A 2,892-nucleotide genomic window follows, 5' to 3' on the forward strand; every position below is an offset into this window, starting at 1 on the left:
CACAAAAGAAAAAAAAGAAAAAAAAAACTGATTTCTGGTTATAAAATGTAATTCTGTTTCATTAGCACACTGATGACATACGAGACTCTGTAATAACTAAGGATTATGATTAATCCAATTCTCTGCACCTGAGATCCAAAGAGAAAAGAAGAAGAAAAAAAACTCACGACGCCTAGCTGTGAGTATCAGACGCAAATAAAAGTTGAGAAGACATTGGGAGGTTATCTCAGCAATGTCAACAACTTATAAATGAATTTTAGACTAGCCTCTTCTTTTTTTTTTTTTTTTTGAGACAGGATCTCACTCTGTCACCCAGGCTGGAGTGCAGCGGTGCGATTTCAGCTCACTGCAACATCCACCTCCGAGGCTCAAGCCATCTTCCCAGCTGGGAATACAGGTGTGTGCAACCACACCTGGCAAATTTTCATATTTTTTGTAGAGGCCAGGTTTCTCCATGTTTTCCAGGCTGGTCTTGAACTCCTGACCTCAAGTGATCAGCCCACCTCAGCCTCCCAAAGTGCTAGGATTATAGGCGTGAGCCATCGCGCCCAGTCCAGGCCTCTTTTTTTAAAAACTCATTTTAATTTTTTTAAGAATAAAACGAATAATATACCACAAGTATATGTCAACATTTAGCATAAATTATATAGCATAAACCAGCAAGTATTGAACTGCGGACTTACATCAATATGATGGTTGGTAAACATAACCTATATGTGTGTATATAATAAAAGAAATGAGCTGGGTGTGGTGGCTCATGCCTGTAATCTTAACGCTTTGGGAGGCTGAGGTGGGAGGATCACTTGAGATCAGGAGTTGGAGACCAGCCTGAGCAACATAGGGTGACCCTCTGTCTCCAAAAAGGTAACTCTCTGCAAGCCTGGCTGCTGAAACTGCCTCTTGTAAACGGAGACCAGTTTTATCTAACAGCTGCTGAAACAACCTACTGTGCCTCTAAGACTAATTTTACCTGCTGCCATCTCTCACCAATCCTAGCTTGCAAGCTCCCCCAGACCTTACTAAAACCAATAAAATTTCTTTCAAAACAATGTGTAACACTTCTCCTTTTTATAAAACCCCCAACCTTCTCTTTGTTCTCCCTATATATCGAAGACAACCACCTGTCTCATCTGTGTGTATGCTGTGAATTGCAATTCTTACTTCCTAAATAAAATGCTTTAAGTTTAGAGATTCACCTCTATGTTTTATTTGACTTTGCCATAAGTATCACAGTAATTCTAGGCAAACATTGGACACCTTCATTATGTTTTCTAATATAGTTATGACTGAGTATTTAAAATATTCAGGTGGACATTATTTTATTTTAAATAATTGCATGTCTCCATTCCTGTTTGGACATTATATTGATATTTTTGAAATTTCATCTGGAAGTAGGTTATATCATCTATAAATTTAATTCCATTAAATCAAAGTGGATAGTTGTAAATCAATTCCATCATAGGTAATTTGTTTAGTTTAATGTTTATGATTCTTATGGAGAAAATAAACAATGCAACCATTTAAAAAGTGTTTTTCATTTACCTTTGCATAGGTGCTTAAAATACATATTTCTGTTTCAAGATGACACTGAAAAATTATTCTAATATAACAGCAGCAAAAATGTAATTCTGCAATTATAAAAGTGCAAAACTGAAATTCATAATGAAGGTTTTCTCATGTTTACAATTATGGTTATTTAATCAATACTAATACTATGCAGGTCTGTTGTAAGATTTCTAGATTTGGTTTAAACACATGCACACAATACTGCCAGTTGTGGGAGGCTTTACAAGTTATATTTCATGCAACTTTTTTGAAAGAGTTCTAAAAGAGTCAGCCAGTCCACAAGACAGACAGAAAAAAGTTAAATTAACTGGAGTAAATTGGACTCTTAACATTTAAAGCATGCAAGATTCAGGAGGAAACTGGGAGTACTTTGGGACTGGCCTGCTATCTTCTTTAGTATTAATTTCATCTTAACAGTTTAAGAATTTGAACATTTTAACACCATCAAGTTCATTTAGGTGACGTGTTTCTTGTGTGTTAACTTGACTCCCCTGAATGATCTAGTTAGTGAACTGGAGTCACTAATAATTTGGTCACAAGGCAAATCAAGCCTACACGAAAGGAAGTGAAAACTCAAAATATCATAGTATCATCTGAACCTACTCAAATAATTTATTTTCAATATAAACATGTAACTTCAATAATGAGATGACTCATTAATGAGCCAAGCTCCTCCAACAAGACAACGACAACATCTCTTCTTCTAAGGTTTAGGTTTTGCATAGAAATCCGGATACATGGAACAGCCCATACCAACAGTCATTGCTCCTACAACAAAGCTGGACTGCCACACGCATGTGGATCAGGTGATGCGATATTTTACTATTTCCCCTGCTCTTCAATTTGTATAATCCATATGCAGCAACTACTGCAAAACCTGCCATTCCAATGAGGACAAATGGTGCCTCTTTAGCTTTACAAATCAGTTTGGATCCCTGGAATCCCTTACAAGTCATCCAGCTTCGCCCACGGATATTTTTAGGAATGGCAACGGTGACCAGAGATCAGAGGATTGTAGGAAGAGAGGGCGAATAGAGTAAGTTCGCTAGCTTTCAGATTCACATCTGTTCCTGAGGCTTCCTCCCTGCCCCCACCCTTCCTTCTTCAATCAGGCTAAGAGCTCCTGGAGAAATGGAACACCTGATTCAGTGAGGGTGACAAATAATTATGAGTATATTCGTGCCTGGGTCCTGGGTAGAATGGGGTGGGTGAGGTCAAGCCATCTTGGCTGGCTGGCCAAGCTCCGAACAGCAGGGGGCGCTGTAGGGGAAGTCCCGCCGGGTGCGCCGGGCGCTCTGGCACTAGGGTGCCGGTCGTCTCCTCCGC

The sequence above is a fragment of the Macaca fascicularis genome, chromosome 14, assembly GCF_037993035.2.
Source record: "Macaca fascicularis isolate 582-1 chromosome 14, T2T-MFA8v1.1".
In the NCBI taxonomy this organism is placed as follows: domain Eukaryota; kingdom Metazoa; phylum Chordata; class Mammalia; order Primates; family Cercopithecidae; genus Macaca; species Macaca fascicularis.